Below are 20,036 nucleotides of genomic sequence, written 5' to 3' on the forward strand. Positions count from 1 at the left end.
TGCGGTCCCCAGTAAATCAATCTGGTAGGTTCATCTTAGTTCTTAATAGCAACTGGAGCTGCAGGAGATCGAACCTCCTCAATTCGAAGAGAAAACTCTTGAACATTTTGTGTGAGGACTTGGATTTATGCTGCCAGAAACTGGGCAGGTTTCTGTGACTGTTACATATCGCCCTAAAGTTATTTAAAAAAATTTTAGGCAGACTACAAAGTTATGGAAACATAGCCTGTTCTGAGTAAACCCCTAGAACCCAAGCTAGCAAGGTCTTCCACCACTAAGAGCCACCCCTTAGAACTGGAAGACGTCCACTGGTACTTAATTGGCCGCCTGGACTTAATACTTTGGAGACCAGAAAATAGCGAAAGATACTGGAAACTGGGAGGAAAGTCAGTAGTATGGCTAAGAAGCTGATGATGTGTCTTTGTATGCCGATGGTGCAGCTAAAGCCAGTAGTACAATTTGAAGAGTTAATGCAGTGGCTTGGAAGCCAGTTATGCGATTTTGAGAGCTGATAGTATGGCTGGAGAGCCGGTGGTGAGATGTGGCTTTGAGAGCTGCTAGTGTGGCTGGAGAGCCAGTGGTGAGATGCAACTTTGAGAGCCGGTAGTGTGGCTGGAGAGCCGGTGGTGAGATTCGGCTTAGAGCCGGTAGTGTGGATGGGGAGCCGGTGTTGAGATGCGGCTTTGAAAGCTGATAGTGTGGCTTGTGAGCCGGTGGCGAGATGCAGCTTTGAGAGCCGGTAGTGTGGCTGGAGAGATGGTGGAGTGGCTTGGAATCTGGAAGCAGCTTGGAGGATGACGGAGCGGCTAGAGAGCCGGTGGAACAGCTTGAGAGCCGGAAGCAGCTTGGAGGCTGATGGAGCAGCTGGAAGCCAGAGAAACAGCATAAACTACAATCAGGAGAGATGAGAACACTGACCATGCAGTAGTGCCGAGAAGCCTACAAGAACGCTATAGTCGGCGAGGCAGCAAATGTCCAGCGTGCACAAATAGGAGAAGGACCCAATCATGCCGTGTTGTGGACATCACATAACATCCTGCGGTGTCCAGATTGCCTAGCAACCGACAGAACTGGAACCACACTGCCAGAAGGAGGTACATCATTAGAAAGAGACAAGTCATGACTGCGACTTGTAACTATATATATATATATATATCCACCAGAACCCGGCATTCACCATTGGGGTAGAAAGTACTTGCAGCAGTGCCCTTCCAGAGTGTATAATTCTCTCCCCATATCCAGCAAACAGGACGGCACTCTGTAGACTTATAATCATATAAAATGGTCCTTTATTAGTCCAATGTTTCGGGGTAACCCCCTTCCATCAGGGACAGCAATACACAAATGAATAAAAACACAAACAGACAAATATATCAATAATAATTAGTACAATTGCACTCACCTGCAGACTGCCGGTCGCAAACACCACAGATGGAGCACTCCGATCGGACCAAAGCCACACGTGATGTCATCAGCCAGCATCCACACCACGCTAGCCTCAGACCCAATGGGTGGCATGTCCAAATCACAAGACACACAATGTGTGGCGTCATCAGCCAGCGTCAGCCTGCAAGGTTGACACAAAATACATGTTGCATAGCAACAAGCAAGAAACGCTATTGAATTCCTTGAATGAAACAAAAACAAACCGATGGTAAAGAAAATAAAAATCTGAGCTACTTACACAAATCTAGCACAGTAAATCAATAAACATAATGATTAAAACATGCATATCTCAGCTGTACAAAAGCAGCAAAATTAAGCTGAAAATGCTGTGTGCCATAACCACATATATAACATGAATAACACACAAAAAAGGCATCTTAATCAATACAAAAAAATTATTAAGTATTCAAAGAAAACACTGCAAACCCAGGGTTTCATTCAGACTCCTCAGTGCAGTGGTATCCAGAGTGAATATCCATTTACTATTCATCTGCATTAAGATTTTATTTCTATTTCCACCTCTGGATAAAGGAGGCACATGGTCGATGATAATGGCTCTTATTGAAGCTACACCTTGTTTTAAATGGGCACAATGACGGGCTACTGGTTGCTCACTCCCTCCACTCTCTGTAGCCAGTCATATGGCAGTGCAATGAAGAGCCATGCGCTCTTTGAGTTGATGCTCCCAGTACATTAGGGAATCCGGAGAGCCTATGCAAGGCTATCTTGAGGTCCTGCCACTCTGACTCAAGAGTGAATGATGACTCATGAGAATGAGACAATGAGGCAATGTTGTGTAGCGTACAGCATGCATTAACAATGTCACCAACTGTTATTGGCTCATACAGCTTAATTCCTCTCGACCTACCCAGACAGCCGAACCTGTTCTTCAAGGGGCCAAAGATGTGCTCTATAATGTTTCTAATGGCAATGTGAGCATCATTGTTTTTTTGTTGAGCCAGGCCACGTGGTCTTGGCAGAGGTGTCATGAACCAGGTTTGACCCTTGGTGATATCCATAATCTCTTGGAGATTTTAGAGAGGTATAAATGAATACATACTTATCTGGAAAGAGTTTACATATCATACTGATCACACCAGAATGTTTAAGTTGAACACGAAGGAACAAAAAACAATTAACTTGGAAGCAATTTCAAGCAGAATCACATGAAGGCTATTTTGGTTTTGCAAACATGGTTTCCAACACAGATGCAGAAAATGTTAACCAAAAGTCAAAAGCTTAATTTGAGCAGATTGTCTGGGTCACTCTAAGGCCATGCTAGTAAAGGGCCCTGCTTTCACAAACTATCACACACCTGCAACAACAGAAGTAATTGCTACATACAGTACCTAGTAGCCAACCCGCCAGCATCTGTCCTCAAACTTCTCCCATAGGACTGACTGGTGCAGGGTACAGATTTCATGACAAGATCCTGGATAACCTGTAACCACAATGAGAATTCTGAAGTGAACATCACAGACCACCTGCAGATTGAGAGAATGGTAGTGATGCCTATTGACATATACTTCCCTCTCAAGTGTGGTACTCTGATCCCAATGTGGGTAAAATCTATGGCTCCCAGTACACTAGGGAATCCGGAGAACCTATACTAGGCTATCTTGAGGTCCTGCCACTCTGACTCATGACTGGGGAATGAGACATATGTACGCCATATTTGCTTCAAAGCACAAAGCACTTGAGTTAAATGCCTGGATAAAGTAGCCTGTGTAAACCCCAACACCCTAGAGCTTACAGACTAAAAGGAGCCTATTGTAAAATTGTGAAGGGCATACAATAATTTATGCAATAAAGATACTGCATGGTTACTACCAGACAGCGGTTCTAAATCATTTTGCAGTTGCTCATATAAAGTAAGTTCAGGAGGTTTCTGCAGTTCAGCCTAAAAAGCTGCACCACCTCCTTATCTCAGAGAAAGTCCAGGGTCATCAGAAATCTATAGGTTCATCTGGCATGTACATTTGGCAGCTTTAGGCAGCTGCCTAAGGGCGCCAGACCCTGGTGGGTGGCCCGCTGAGGCTGCCTTCTAGAGGGGGCATGGTCTTGTCTCTCCTGGCAGCCAATTGAAGACACGGCCACCCATTAACTCCAACCCTAACCCCCCCCAGAGACCAGGCAAAAAAAACCACCAGAGGGCTGCAGAGGACAAGCCGCAGCCCGCAGCACCTTAGTCCAATGACATCACCAGTCGGCCCACTCTGCCGCTTCGTCTCCACTTCTCAGTGACACAGTGGGTAAGTACCCCGGCCCAGGTCCCCCTCTATTGGGGGGGCCCTAGGCTCCCAGCCATTAAATGCTGTAGAATGTGAAGGGAAGAGGGAGAGCAGGCAGAGGTCCGTACAGGGGGGCAAGGTTACACGGCAGCAGCACTGTGTGCAGCAGTCAGTGACACCGTGACTTAGTTCTAGGCTGTGAAAGGGGGGGGAGCACAGCAGTGTACTGTACACAGTGTAAGGTACTAACAGGGATGTGAACACTATGTGAGTGTAAACATGTGTGACATATATATATATATATATATATATATATATATTTGTGTGAGTTTTTATTACATATGTATCTGTATTTTATGTTAGTGTGTGTGTATAAGTGTGTGACTGTGTATGTGTGTGACTGTATGTATGTAGTGTGTGTGACTATATCATGTATGTATGTGTGTGACTATATATGTACGTATGTGTTTGACTGTATGTGTATAAGTGTTGTACTGTATGTATGTGTATATGTGTGGACTGTATGTATTTAAGTATGTTACTGTAAATATGATTGTGTATATGTGTGTGACTATGTATGTGTAAATGTGTGTGACTGTATCTATGTGTATATGTGTGGATTGTATATATGTGTACAGTATATGTGTGATTATGTATGCATATACCCCCAACCAGCACAATTTTGGTGACAGTCCTGTTTTTGGCTACTGTCCCACCTGTGGAATTGAGGAAATGTAGTGATGGAACGCTCCCACCTACTGTGCATGTGAGTCTGGTAGCAGCCATCTGCACCCCCCTGAACATGAAGTGAATTGGGAGCGTAACATGTAGCCACATACACTATTCATGTGCAATCCAAAGGCTTACGCTCTATGACCCGATCCCGATTCCCAAAAATGTTGGTTTTTAGGGCCCCCCAGTTTTGAATGCCCTGAGCCCCTCACAGCCTTATCCAGCTTTGGGTAGGGGATAGATCCCCTTCCTGTCTGCCTATGCACCTCTCCTCCCATTCTGTGCTACCCTCTGAGCCACCAAGCACACAGATGTTCCAGCCTGATGGCTGCTCTCTTCACTGGGGAGCTCTCCACGCAGTCTATGGGACACAGGCTGTTCCTTGAGGAGGAGGAGGAGGTAAACTGGTGGAAATGTATGTACATGTATATGTATGTGTATTTGTATATATATATATATATATATATATATATATATAAAAATATATATTAATATGTGTTCGCTGCCTATCTGCTGCGGCTCTAATCAACCGTCATGCCGTACAAGTCGCATTTCCGAGCTGATATCGGCCACACCATTGGACATTAGAGTGACACTATGGTTGCTCAGAATGTCCGACTGTAGATGGCCACCAGTGTTAGTGGCACTGCGTCTTTTGACGCAGTCCGTGACACCAACACGCCCACCTATGACAGTCACCTCCCAGGAAAGCCTACCAGAGTTGCATGGATCGCTATGCATTTTAAACTGTGTTGCATTAGAACATATGCACAGTGCATGTGCAGACACCCAGTGTTTTAAATGCGTTCACCTCTGAATCAGGCTATCTATCTATCTATCTATCTATCTATCTATCTATCTATCTATCTATCTATCTATCTATCCTGTGTCCCCTGACTACACTAGAGCCTGCCTGGATACATATTTTTTTTGGAGGGGGCGTTTCTCTATTTTACAGTGCTTTGGAATTTTGAATACGTCGCATCAACCTATTTACCTGTGTGTGTGGGGTATGACAGAAGTTTGCCTAGGGTGCAGAGAAACCTTGCACCGGCCCTACATGTACCCTAATGGGGCGTTGTATCCTGTGCTGCTCCTCAATAGTGAGGACAGACATGTACATCTCATAGGAGTTGAGAAAATTTGCCATTGGTACTCCTACACTGGTAAAATGGAGGTAGGAGTTGTTTATATAGTGGTTGCAATTGTCTAAATTGGCATCTTGTCTGTTAATAGGCCCCTGATGCTATTTTCCATTAAAATCACACATTGAACTCTCCGTCCTGGAAACAGTCTATTGTTTTGCAAGTTTTTTTTATGCTACAGTAGTTTTGTGCGAGTTTAAGGCTCGCAAAGTATTACAACTGGAGAGTTGTATATTTTATTTATTATTTATTTATTAACAGTTTCTTATATAGCACAGCATATTCCATTGCGCTTTACAATTGGAAACATTTATAGAATAAAACAGGGTAATACTAATAACAAACAGACATAGAGGTAAGAGGGCCCTGCTTGCAAGCTTATAATCTATAGGCAAATTGCATTGATACACAAGGATAGGTGCTATATATTGCAATTTGGTCCAGCCAGAATGCAGAGTCTCTTGGTGGGCTGCATGATCCAGTCACATAGGAATGTCGGCCAAATGTCAGTAGTATGTGAAAGAAAGACAATATGTGAGGTTATGTGTGGACTGTGAGAGGGGATGTAATAAGACATGGAAGCTATGAAGGTTATGTGATCAGTTCTGGAATCTGATAAGCTTGTCTGAATAGGTGAGTTTTCAGAGAACGCTTGAAGGATTGAAGACTAGAGGTAAGTCTTATTGTACGTGGTAAGGCATTCCATAGAGTTTGTGCAGCCCGAAGAAAGTCCTGTAACCGTGAATGGGAGCAAGTAATGCGTGGGGATGAGAGACGCAGATCTATATTTAACATGAAAAAAAAAATATGGAGGGTGTGTTGGTCTGGTGCGAGAAGGGTTGATGTGCATTTACTGTGAGTTTGCATGTTCTCATACTCTATTGCAACAGACAAATGTAAACTTGCACGCTTCTCGTGGTAAACACACATTTTAAAAAAATTCTAACCCTATTACATTCACCCCCATGACTTGTTAATCATTGGAAGTAGGGGCCCCATTTTATTTTTGGGGTTCTAGCTTTCTGAGAATTTCCAGCCCTGGGCTGACCAGTGTGGGGCTGGTTTTACATTATGGAATGGGGACCCAAAGCTGTTTTCAGCCTTGTGCTGCTTAATGGAATATTGGAAGACCTCACACTGGTTTTTACCCTGATTTTCCATGACCATAACAGACTGAAAGGCCCAGGGCTGGTTATGGAGTTAGGGGGGACCCCACACCATTTTTTAATACTTGTAACCCTAAGAAGCCTGCACAGATCACAGGCAGGGATATTGATTTCTTGGGGAAGGCATCATTTTTGTGTCGGTTTTAAAAAGTCTTTGGTTTAAATAGTCATCGATGTGAAAGTATCAATCATAGAGATGTGCGTTTCGGTTCTCCAGAAATCAGAATCCACCAGAATTTCGTGAATCTGGACAGATCCGAGTCATGGTTCTGATTTCCTGAGAAGATCTGGACAGATCCAAGTCGTTGTTCTGATCTGATGATACCGTGGTTCAAAATTCAGATTTTTAATCAGAATTTTGGGTATTGTATTGCAAAAATTACATGATTTTAGCTATTTTTAAAATCTTTTTACCAATTTAAAAAAAAAAACAGATCCAAAACCAAAACACTAGAGGGTGGTTTTGCAAAACCAAAACACTACGATGAATACAGATCCAAAACCAAAACACATATCTAATTGTTGGTCTGATGTTCTAACTAGTTCTAAAGTTGGATTTTTGGTCAAGTTATGGTCAGCTTTGACTTTTGAAATCTCCAATTTACAAAACTGATGGGATATCATCCCTAAGCACAAAATCTTCCTTTAGTAAATGTATCCCTTCGTGTTAAAGGAACAAATCTAAGGGGTAAATTTACTAAAGTGAAAGTTTATAGAACTGTAGATGTTGCCCATAGCAAGCAATCAGATTCTACTTAACATTTAACTAGCACCTTCTAGAACAGTGGTTCTCAAACTCGGTCCTGAGGACCCCACACAGGTAACATTTTGCAGGTCTCCCAGCATAAGCACAGGTGTATTCATTACTCACTGACACATTTTAAAAAATCCACAGGTGGAGCTAATTATTTCACTGATTCTGTGAGGAGACCTGGAAAACATGCAATGTTTGGGGTCCCGAGGACCAAGTTCGAGAACCTGTGTTCTAGAAGATAATAGCTAGAATCTGATTGGTTGCTATGGGCAACATCTCCACTTCTAAAAACTCTCACTTTAGTAAATTTACCGCTAAGTATCTTCTAAGTGTACATGTGTGAAGCTAGTGAGAGTGTAAGATAAAAAATAACTCCAGTGGCACAATGGGTCTGATTCAGAGTTGTATGCTATTACGATTTTCACAGAGTTGAGTGATTATCGGTGGTCTGCGCATAAGTTCCAACCACAATGCGCACACACGGAAATTGAACTGTGATAGCGGTTGTAGTGAGGATTCAATTGCAGATGATTGACAGGAAAGTGACAGCTAAAACTGAGGCGTGTCTGGCATTATCGGGGTGTGTTTCTGGCAGTGTCTGTGATCCTGTATGCAGAGAACATGGCTCTAGCATCTCAGGTACAGAGGCAATGCTCCGCAACCATAGACTCACTCAAGGAGTCGATGTTTTCCTGACCTGCGTCCGATGCTGCGTATGTGTACACAGGTGCGGACAGCTATGAAGGTTCAAGTGGGTGTCTCAAGACAAATTTTCTCGGCTGTGCATTAGCAGATTTTCGCACATCCACAGCTGCGAAAATTGCAGATGCGGCAGCATTAGCATATCGTATTGGGAGAAAATGGTGAACAAAAGGGGACACAGAAGGGAACAAAGAGAGACAGAAAGCTCTGCTCACAAAATTAGACACAGGAAAGAAGTAGGCTAGGAAGGGACTAAACCCAATAGAAATAAAAATGATTATTCAAATTTCCTTTCAAGAGACATCTATTCACAAATATAAAAATGACTAGCCTGTATTTAATACTGACTTATGTTTGCTTTGCTTTGGTTTTGAAGAGAATATAGCTTTTTCTGTGATAATTCACTTATATATATATATATGTAGTTTATTACAGGTTTGATGTTTCTCTGTATCCAAAAATTAAGTTTACTGTATGCATAAATTCTAACTCGTGCTTATATGAATATATATGTTATGCTGTGGGACAAATTTAAAAACTTTATCAGACGAAAAAAATGCTGCCCAAGTACAGTACATAAGCTCAAAGACTAATACTATAGTAGGCTACATGTGCAAGGTTAAAAAGACCAGGCTCAGGTATTGAGAAATGGGCTGATGCCCAGGGCTCTGATAGAACTTGCAGATTTCTGATCCTTTATTTTCTGAATATGTGTGCTTTTTGATGGCTGGTCCAATCCTGGGATCTGCTACTCTGCTGTAAGTGCTGAGCTTTTACCTGCTACCTCCCTCCATTCCCTCTCCACCCTTCCCCTCACCCACCACTCTCGCAGTTCTCATGGAGACTACATAACTGCATCACTTTCTTCTACAATGCCTTGTGGCAATACCAATCTAGGTGGAGATAGTGAGCCATATATTCTATGTGGGGCTGGAGGGATCTGCCCCACAGGGTAGAAATAGGATATGTGACCACACCTAGAGGCTACCCAGGGAGTACTGAAGTCAGGCTGCATGTGGAATCAGTCCAAGGAGGACTGAGGCAGCCAAAGAGCCCATTGTGCCTGGAGGCCAGTGGGGGCTAGAAAGCCATGTCAAAACCTGTGGGGCAGGGAGGGCAACCAATCCCTGACTGTTTGTGTCACATTGTGGATGTCAGGCAAGGTGGCTAGTGTCCAAACCTGCAAGCCAGGCAGGGAGGAACACAAGAGAGACTTTGTGTGAGGGACAGGAGGCCGTGTATATACCTGTAAGAGACAGGACAGGATCTACAAGAGACTGTGTTATATTTGCAGAGTAGCTGAACATGACAGTGCGGACTAGGTGTTTGTTATATTTTTTTCATGAATGCTGACAGTAAAGCACCATTTATTTTAATTTAAACCTGAAAAGCTTTGTGTAAATCTTTATTATGCACCTACTCACTGCACCACTGACATCTTTACTGAGCTAATTTCCCAAAATATATCACATTTGGTAGAGAATGCGGGCATGCATAAGGATCTACGCAATTTATCTAGGCAGGGGTCTATGCAGAAATAATGTATGCACAGCATAATGGAAACAACAAGAAAGGACTTACCTGTGTGAAACCCAAAGAAGGGGCGAGTGATGAAGGACTGTGATGAAATGTGATGTGAACAGAAAGATAATGTTTAATAATGTGGGTCAGCACTACTTAGGCATATGTTGTACCCCAAGCCACTAGTCACATATGAGGTGTCCCCAACCTTAAGTTTATATGACAAGTTCAATAGGGAATGCGTTAAAGGGTACTCTTATATTATATGTCTATAATGGTGTTTCTCGGGAATGTCGATAGGTTATGTCCTGGTGTAAACCACCTGATACATGGGACAATGTTACAATGCTGTAGGGTGGGTGATCTTAAAATGAATAGTCCTCATGTGTAAAGTCAGTCTGCACAAACTGTAAATGTTCATCCAGATATACAATGTCCTCTTAAATCTCACAGGATATATGCACAGTGCATATGGGTATGCACCTTGATTTTCACCTTCCTTAAATGTCCTTTGTTAATTATGCAGATTTTTCTGTGCATCTCTCCACCTCAAATTGACAGATAACACAGTATCAGGTACTTGTGAACCCTAGTAGGTAAACTTGTTATGGTAAGATGTATGTACTTACCCGGATCTTGCTGTGTTGTTTGCTGGACCTCAGTACCTCTGTGCCTTGCGTATTCTGCTGCGTGAGTGTGTGTGTGTGAGAGAGGGGCGTAGAATACATAACATCACTTACAGGATTGCACAAATAGGTACAACTGCTTTATTATACTATTTAACTGCCCATACCGAAAGCCTACACTTTGTGTGGCAGGTCCTAAAACTTAATTGCAAATATATTCAATAACACATTAAAAGTCTATAAAATTCCGTTAAGAGTCCAGGTATATATGTGGTGGGCACTTGTCTCCCAACGAGTTTCGTCCCTCAAAGGGACTTTTTTAAGGGTAAAGTAGCATCCTTCACATTCAATACATTATTTGCAGCTTTTTATTATTATATTATTATTATTATCCTTTATTTATATGGCGCCACAAGTGTTCCGCAGCGCCTTACATAGTACATAGAACTAACAAGTGAACAAGAAACAAGTAACTTACAGTACATCACAGTGCAGGACAAGGACATGATTTATATACATTGCTACAATAGCAGTTAGACACTCACAATAAGCAGCAGGGAGTAGGCAGTCATGTGTTAGGTGCCCTAATGGGGAGAAAAGAGTCGAAGAAAATGTAAAGAGAAGCACATGAGGTAAGAGGTCCCTGCTCGTGAGAGCTTCTTTTCAACAATGATTCAAAGACGTGCAGTAGACTGTTTTGTGACATCACTTTTAGGGGTAAATTTACTAAAGTGAGAGTTTTTAGAAGAGAGTTTTAAAAGTGATGTTGCCCATAGCAACCAATCAGATGCTACTTAACATTTAACTAGCACCTTCTAGTAGATAATAGCTAGAATCTGATTGGTTGCCATGGGCATCATCACTTTTAAAACTCTCTTCTAAAAACTCTCACTTTAGTAAATTTACCCCTTAGTGTTGTAACTATGGCATTTTTCACTTCATCACTTCTTTCCGCTAAGTTGTTTTTTCAGGGTTAGGAATGCCCAGAAATCACAGGGCGCTAAGTCCGGGCTATATGGAGCATGTTTCAGTGCTGTCCCATTAATTTCAGTCAGTTCTGCCAATGCAATAGCAGCAACATGTGGTCCGGAATTGTTTTGGAGCAAAAACCACTGTTTCTTCAGCAAATGTGGTCTTTCTTCCTCATGGCTCCACGCAAATGGGTTTTTCAGACATTTGCATAGTAGTAACCATTAATTGTCTGTCCACGGGGAACCCAGTGCTGTAGGATCATACTGTGCACATCAAAGAACAGCAAAATCATGACTGTACACGAATCACAGGAATCACACAGAATTTTTTGGGCGGAAGTGAATACGCGTGTTTCCATACACTGGACTGTTTTTTGAATTCTGGATCATAATGACGAATCCACAATTTGTCACACGTCACAATCGATGTCAGGAAATCTGGTATCCTCTCCAACTTTCGAACAGTGTTCTTGCATGATTCAACTCATTGTAGCATCTGCTCTTCTGTGAGATTTCTGGGTACCCCCCAGGCACACACTTGATGCATTTTCAAGTAAGCATATAGACACAGCCTAACCAAGATGCTTTGCAATGCAGATACAGTGCACTTTGCAAATTAATGAACAAGGTTTGCAAAGAGAGTTTCATGGCATGGTGATCCATATTTTATTTCTAAACTCATAAAATAAGAACCTTATTGACTCAACAATTGTATCTCATGCTGGCTTAGTAAATATGATATATGTTTAATTAAAAGTGATGTGAAATGTTGTGTAAATATTGTAAAAATGTATTATGAGTTGAAAGTCATGAAATTACCATATTGAAATACAGTACCAAAAAACAATAAAGCTATGGTAATCATATGCCATTTTTTCTCATAAGGAATTAAGGAATGTGTTCCCCTGTATCTTGTCACATGCAGAGATTGGCCTGTCGGGTGCTGTCTGTAGACAACCATAGATCAATGAAGCGTGGAGACATTTATCTACTTAAAATTCAATCGCTTTTCTTTCTAATTTTAAGCAAATGCTACCTAAGAACAAATGGTTTATGCTCATCTCTAAATAGAGATAGCATGTATTGCCACTGAATAATAAACCTTAAGGAAGTGTGTGACTTGGAAAATAATAGTGTAACAAATGGAAGTCTTGCACCCATGTAATGGGGTCTCTTGGGCTGGCGTCCAATGTGAATGAGATTTCTCTAAAGCAACTTTGATCTTGACCTGTGCTTTAATTGCATGAGCAGACACATTTATTGCATGTCAGGAATGTTCCATATAGAAAGATGGATATAGCTTGTTAATTAGATGTGACCCCTACGATTTGGGCAATCTGGATTTACTGCTTAGTTCATAATTGTTCTTGGAACATGGACATGCAGTCATTGGTCACTAGTTCATAGGGATACAGTTTTATTACTCTTATAAATGTACAACATGAGATTGTAGAATTTTTTTTTAAGAAACTTTAACTAAACCTATTTAGACATTTACAATTGTTATATTAAAATAACAAAATGCCCTTGAACTAAAGAAAAAAATACATAGTCAATTGAATAAAAAAATAAGAGTCTTAAGCCTTCTACAAGTTTTGAATAATGAAGCCATTGGCTAGCTGACTTATCCAGTGGGGATAAGACAATTCCGTACAGTAATTCAAAGAGACAACAATATATACAGCAGTGAATCAGCACTGTATAAAGCTGGTACACATTAACTATTAAAAAATAATGGCAAAAATAAAAATCATGTTATCATGAAAACACTTTATTTAATTACATATATAAAGAAATATATTTAAAACAAAATAATAGCAACACAATGAATCAAATTACATATAGAGTATAAGAGCAAGTCTGCAACTCTCTCTGAAAACACAGTTCTCTCAGTTGGTAGAAATAATAAATGCTATACTCTCTATGCATATGAAGTCCTGAAAATGCTGAACATCATCCAATGGATAACAAGGTTCACGTTCAAGCTTCAAACACAGTGGTTAGTGTGAGCCTATAACAAAGGTCCTGTTACATGATTTTAGCTGTTTTTATCAATTGTAAAGCTATCCAAAACCAAAACCAAATCTGAACCAAAACACATTAGGGTGGTTTTGAAAAAAACAAAGCCAAAACCTGCTAGTCCTCGCACATCTCTAGTAATAAGGAAAGATAACTAAATGTAAACCACATAAGTGGGCATGAACAATACAAAGATTCTTCAGGAGGGACTAGGTTTTATAATGGTATGCAGTCAGGAAGTCGGAGCATCATGAAGAAGAAGCAAGGTCAACAATGAAATCCATCGCGATATGTGTCTAGGGTTTAGATGGCATAGAGAGAGGAAGCAGGAGGCCAGAAGGAGCAACACTAGGAGACATTTCAGGCACAGATATCACAGGCCAAGACAAATTCACAAACATCTTGAAGTAAGGTTGGCCACCATACTGAGCGAGTGAGTAGTTCGGAAGTTTTAGAAATGCCTGGGTGGCCTATAGCCTTGCAAGAATGGAAACTGTCAAACTGCTTTCCTAAATCTCTTGGGCACAAAAAGTAAGTCTGGCGGCCTTCCTGGAGGAGCTTCTGACTGACAGGTTTGAAGGGCATCAGCTTAAGGCTAAATCGATTTGAGGGCCGGGAATGATAGTTTCGTCAGATGCAGTGGTTAGTTGGATGGGCTGAAAACTTCGTGAAAGGGCATCTGCTTTTAGGTTTTTGGAACTGGGATGAAAATAAATAATGTAGTTAAAGCTGGTAAAAAATAAGGCCCAACGCACTTGTCTCGAATTTAACCTTTTAGCTAACTCAATATATGATAAGTTCTTATGATCAGTAAGAACAGTTATTAAGTGTTTCACTTCTTCCAACCAGTGTCTTCAGTTCTCGAAAGCCCATTTGATTGCCAACAACTCCTGAATGCCCACATCATAGTTTCTCTCAGCAGCAGCAAATTTATGAGAGAAGGCGGCGCAGGGGTGACATTTATTATCCTGAAGATCTTTTTGGGACAGGATGATGCCAACTCCTACCTCTGAAGCATCCACCTCAACAATAAACGGGAGGTCCGAATTTGGATGACAAAGGACAGGAGCAGTGGTGAAGGCTGACTTCAGAGGTTTAAAAGCCTGATCAGCTTTTCTGGGCCAGTTAGCTGTTTCAGTCCCTTTTTTGATCAACTCCACAATAGGTGCCACAACGGAAGAAAGAGACTTGATGAACCTCCTATAGTAGTTAGAAAAGCCGAGAAAGCATTGAATAACTTTAAGTGTGGTAGGTTGAACCCAATACAAGATGGCTTTGACATATCCCAAAAAGGATGCTTCCTTGACCTCGAACTGACACTTCTTGAGCATAGCGTAGAGTTGTTTCTCCAGAAACTTCTGTAATACCTCGTAATCAACAAAAAATGGAAACACACCACTGCCCAAAAAATGAACAGCTCACTTCAACATTCACCTGGCTGTCACCCTACACCCCAATACTGAATAATGCACAAAAGTCAAATGTGGTTCCTGGAGGTGAGCGCTGTAGAAGACCCAAGGTATTTTTTTTGACCAATTGGTCCTCTCTTTTTCTTTTCAGATGACCCCTCAAAATGGTAGGTTAAAAAGGGGAGACAAAGAAAATGGAAATAATGTGTAGAATCCTTTTTCAACAAATTGTTCCTTATTCAACAGCCAACTATTGATCAATCAGCAGTGAACAACGTACCACACTCACTTGGGTAGTGAGAATGGATAAACTTATATGGGTTTCTTTAAACTGATCTTTCATCAACTGTTATTTCATGAAATCATCAGAAAAGAGAAAAAAACAACAAAGGGATGTACCCCACTCACTTAAAACACGAGGGGGTTCAAACATATAACGGTTTCTTTGTTAATGCACTGTATCCCCACATTTTCTCCTCATCTCATTCTCAAACGACTCCAATATGTAAACCGGGAAACATAAACACAGGGGGAAATGATATGTGGAATCTTGCAAAAGTGGAGAATATGTCACCCAAATGGGTAAGTCACCAGGACATGTACCGCACTTACTTAAAACATAGGCAAAGTGGAACATATAAAAGGTGTCTTTAAAAGTGAGTGCACCTTACTCACTTCAGGACATCTAGTTTCGTATGTTTATCAGAATCAGTATAAACAATCCAACATCATGGTATAAGTAGAAAGTTTTAATCACAAAAGTGCCAATAAAAGCACAAAAGCATAAAAAACTTCAGGAAAGTCCATAACCAGGAGACTACCAAGATGGTAAATAGTTTATGGTACCTTCCGGATAGGTGCCAAAAATTAGTCAGGGTCATTCCACCCACAGTCCATGGACCACTTGTGAAATTCTGTGCAGTAGTCTTCCACTGCTTTCCGTCCTTGTCTTAATGAACGAAGGCTAGCTTCATCCATAGCTGCCTTATCTGGATCAAGGGCTGTAAAGAAGGCATTAATGGAGTGGAGTGCTGTATGTGTAGTAGGCAACCTGAACGCCAGATTTGTGGGTCCCCATGAAGTAGAGATATCATAATACCCATGCATTGGGTTTCTGAACCAGAGGACAGGGGATGCAGTTCAAAGTATAGTTTGCAATTCTCTCAGAAATTAAGAAAATCTTTATGATTCCCAGAGAATCAATCAGGAAGGTTTATTTTTGGCTCCCTGTTAGTGGCTTGAACGGATGAGGAACGACAATCCTCAACCCGGAGTGAAAGTTCTTGAACCTTTTGAGTTACGGCTTGTGTATGAGCTGTGAGGACTTGACCGGGATTCTGAGTGGGATCCATGTCTGTCGCAAAGGTTTTTTAGGCCGGCTATAATGTTATGATCCCCTGAGTAACTCTTGCTAATAAAAGATAGAATAAGTCCCAGAAGGCTAGGAGTTGCAACAGCGATGTTTAGAGTATTGAGTAGCTGATGAGATGATGATTACATGGCAGAGGTGCGGCCTTGGACTGAATAGCAGCCTTGAGGGTGCTCGACTGGGATGTGGTCTTGTGGCCAAGTTGCAGCTTTGAGGGCTAATGTGCACTCAACTGGGGTGTGACCTTGTGGCCAAGTTGCAGCCTTGTGGGCTGATGTGTACTTGGCTGGGGTGTGGCCTTGTGGCCAAGTTGCAGCCTTGAGGGCTAATGTGTACTTGGCTGGGGTGCGGCCTTGAAGCCAAGTTCCAGCCTCGATGGCTGATGTGTACTTGGCTGTGGTGCAGCCTTGAGGCCAAGGTGCAGCCTTGAGGGCTGATGTGTACTTGGCTGGGGTGCGGACCTTACTCACTTCAAGACATCTAGTTTCCTTCTTATTCAAGGTATCTTTATCAGAATCAGTGTAAACAATCCAGCATCATGGTATAAAGTAGAAAGTTTTAATCACAAATGTGCCAATAAAAGCACAAAAGCATAAAAAGACTTCAGGAAAGTCTATAACCAGGAGACTCCCATGATTGTAAATAGTCTATGGTACCTTCTGGATAGGTGCCAAAAATTAGTCAGGTGTCCCTTTAGGTATATAGAACAGTCCAAGAAGTAAGTCCACAGAGGTTCCACAGTCCCCATACCAAAGAGTTTCAACCATGGGTCTTTCTCTATCTGTACTGTCCCTGGGGATCTGTCCTCTCTTTATACACCACCCCTTGTATAGGGGCAGAGTTTCATCAATTAGTGTTGTCAGAGGATTGCTCCATAATACAAAGCCCTTCCGCTAATAAGCCAAATAAGGCATATACAATACATACATAAGAATCAGCATGATGAAGTGCCGAATGCCTCTCTTACCTGTAAGTGTGTTTAAAGATCAGCAACCTCGTGGTGCATCCACCGGCTGGAAGCGTATCAACTTTCTTTTTGGAGAAGACCTCAAAAAGATCACGATAAGGAGCAGGTATAGCTGAAGAGGAGTCTGGTTGGATGGTAAGGACACTTCATACAGGAAGGGTAAGACATTTTAAAGAACACGCAGTACCCCATCAAAGGATTTCGCCAGTCTGCCAGTTAACCACTGGATTATGGTTTCAAAGCCAAGGCAACCCCAGGATTATAGGAGCCAGAGGACAATGGAGTAGGAGAAATTATATGTTTTGTTTTCTGAGTGTAAGGCTCCAATGGAAAGTCGGACAGGCAGAGAACGGAAACTAGCTACTCCATTGGACATTGGGCTGCCATCTAAACCAACAATGGAAATGGAATAAGACAGGAGTTCATAAACATGTCCATAAAGCTGTCTGCCACATCACTATCCAGGAAAGTGGTAGTGGATACCTCTTCACCAGGAACTTGAATTACTGTACTGTGGGAATAAGAACTGAATTACTGGGAGAGACAGAGGCCAGGCCTAGATGTAGCTCCCCCTGTACTTCTAGACCTTGCCTTTTCCCGACTTGACTGAACAAGCATAGGCTGTCTGTATGTCAATTACCAACACAGTAAAGACACAATCCTTGAGACTGTCTCCTGTGTTTTTCCTCTGATGACAGACAGAATGCTCCTAACTGCATAGGTTCCTCTTGTTCAGAAGATGATACTCATAAAGGAGATCAGGGGGAAGTGGTAGGAAGTTCTTTTTCCAGTCTACATTCCCTATGTCATTGGTCAATACGGATAGCCAATTGCATTAGTCCATCCAGACTTTTGGGAACTTAATGCTGAACAAGTGATGTCTTTAATCTGGTCCAAAAGACCCAGATGAAATTGACTGTGGAGTGCCGGGTCATTCCACCCACAGTCCATGGACCACTTGTGAAGTTATGTGCAGTAGTCTTCCACTGCTTTCCGTCCTTGTCTTAATGAACGAAGGCTAGCTTCAGCCATAGCTGCCTTATCTGGATCAAGGGCTGTAAAGAAGGCATTAATGGAGTGGAGTGCTGTATGTGTATTAGGCAACCTGAACGCCAGGTTTGTGGGTCCCCATGAAATAGAGATATCATAATACCCATGCGTTGGGTTTCTGAACCAGTGGACAGGGGATGCAGTTTAAAGTATAGTTTGCAATTCTCTCAGAAATTAAGAAAATCTTTATGATTCCCAGAGAATCGATCAGGAAGGTTTATTTTTGGCTCCCTGTTAGTGGCTTGAATGGATGAGGAACGACAATCCTCAACCCGGAGTGCAAGTACTTGAACCTTTTGAGTTACGGCTTGTGTATGAGCTGTGAGGACTTGACCGGGATTCTGAGTGAGATCCATGTCTGTCGCAAAGGTTTTTTAGGCCGGCTATAATGTTATGATCCCCTGAGTAACTCTTGCTAATAAAAGATAGAATAAGTCCCAGGAGGCCAGGAGTTGCAACAGCGATGTTGAGTAGCACCCCCTGCACCCTCTATTTGCCGGACACCCGCTGAGTGTGTTACTAGCGGGCCCCCGGCCGGAGGACGGAGGCGGAGCTCACTCTTGAGCTCTCTCCTGCTTCCGGGTCCCGCAGTGCACTATGGGAGTGACATCATACATGTATGTATGTGTGTGTGCACAGGGGGGGGCATTGCAGTGGGCACTATTGGGGGCTAACTACTGGGGCACTACTGGGGGCATTACAAGGGGCTAACTACTGGGGCAGTAAAGGGGGCTAACTACTGGGGCATTACAGGGGGCACTACTGGGGCATTGCAGGGGGCACTACTAGAGGCTTACTACTGGGGGCATTGCAGGGGGCTAACTACTGGGGGCTAACTACTGGGGGCATTACAGGGGGCACTACTGGGGGCTAACTACTGGGGCATTACAGGGGGCTAACTACTGGGGGCATTACAGGGGGCATTATTGGGGCAGTTCTGCAGGCTAACTACTGGGGCAGTACTGGGGCCTAACTACTGGGGCATTACAGGGGGCTAACTACTGGGGGCATTACAGGGGGCAGTAGTGGGGGCACTACTGGGAGCATTACAGGGGGCTTTCTACTGTAGGCACTACAGGGGGCTTACAACTGGCACACTACAGGGGGTTACTACTGGGGAAATTACAGGGGCTTCCTACTGGGGGCATCATATAGGGGCACTACAGTGGCATTACTACTGAGGGCATCATATGGGGGCACTACAGGGGCCCTTACTACAGGGGGCACTACAGGGGCCTTACTATTGGGGGCACTCTTGGGAGCACTACAACTGGGGGATTAGCTGGGAGCATTACTACTGGAGGCACTACAAGGGCATTACAACTGGGGGCACTGCATAGGGGGACCACTACTGTGGGCACTGTATAGAAGGAACTGCATAGGGGGCGGCGGCAGCTGGGGCTGGCATAGGTGCTGGGATGGTGGGAGGGGGGGGCAGCAACATTTATCTTGCCTCCGGGCACCTGGGATGAAGTTACGCCACTGCCTATAGAGCTCCATGTTCTGGGGCATCACATAATGATTTGGAACAAACCAATGCAAAGGGTACAAAGATTGTATTATATTTTGCATGCAGGGTAAATGATGCATGTAGCCCACAAATGCTGGATGGCTTTAATTTACAAAACAATTTAGTTTTCAGTTTGGACACATAAAACTTTCTACATATGCAACATGGTTTTACCAAGGTACACAGTTACTGTACTTGCTCTTTTTTGCTATGGTTTAAAGTCAGAATCAGCACATACAGTATGTGTATATGTGAATATTCAGGTGCAGGCTACTAACCAAATAACAAAGCACAAATCTGATTGTAAGTCATATCACTCAATCAGACTATAGTACAGGTTAGCAAATGTATTTATTTTACTTATTATAATATATTTGAATTGCACCATCATGTAAAGCAGCATTTTGAAAGACTATTG

Source organism: Taudactylus pleione, unplaced genomic scaffold (genome assembly GCF_031769625.1).
Source record: "Taudactylus pleione unplaced genomic scaffold, aTauple2 ptg000389l, whole genome shotgun sequence".
Taxonomy (NCBI): Eukaryota; Metazoa; Chordata; class Amphibia; order Anura; family Myobatrachidae; genus Taudactylus; species Taudactylus pleione.